We start from the raw sequence: 517 nt of genomic DNA, 5'->3' as shown, positions 1-517 counted from the left end.
CCTGTCTCTTGTGTCCTGTCTCCGTGTTCCAGCAGCTCTCGAACCCTGACACTAGAGGGGCCAGGGTTAAGAAACAAAAGGCAGACAGCGGGGGGGGGGCGGGGGGGGCAGCTGTCTCCTTCTGTTTCCAGACGGAGGGCCTGTTCAACCAAGGGCCTGAACGCCCGCATGTACAGAGTTCAGTTGTGTGAACACACCCTGCCACCCGGTTTGTGGGCGTGGACTGAGGTAGAGACGGTGGTGTCCCACTAGGTGACAGTGCTTTGGATTGCGCCGTGAATCATGTTGAATTACAGCACGTCAAGGGCTGGGAATCGTAGAATCCTAATTAAAGAAGGCGATGCTTCAGATACATGTGACCCCCCCCGTGCTTTAGCGTGACGCCTGACCGGACGACTTTGAGTGTTCTGACGGACATGCCGTCAGTACGCTGTTCAGCACGGACCGATCAGTGGATCAGTGGAAAGTCCATCCTGCATCTTAAGTGCATCGATCCGATCCGGGAGGTCTTAAGATC

The sequence above is a fragment of the Micromesistius poutassou genome, assembly GCF_964030765.1.
Source record: "Micromesistius poutassou genome assembly, chromosome: 10".
NCBI classification, from domain to species: Eukaryota; Metazoa; Chordata; class Actinopteri; order Gadiformes; family Gadidae; genus Micromesistius; species Micromesistius poutassou.
Note: the sequence above shows the minus strand (reverse complement) of the source record.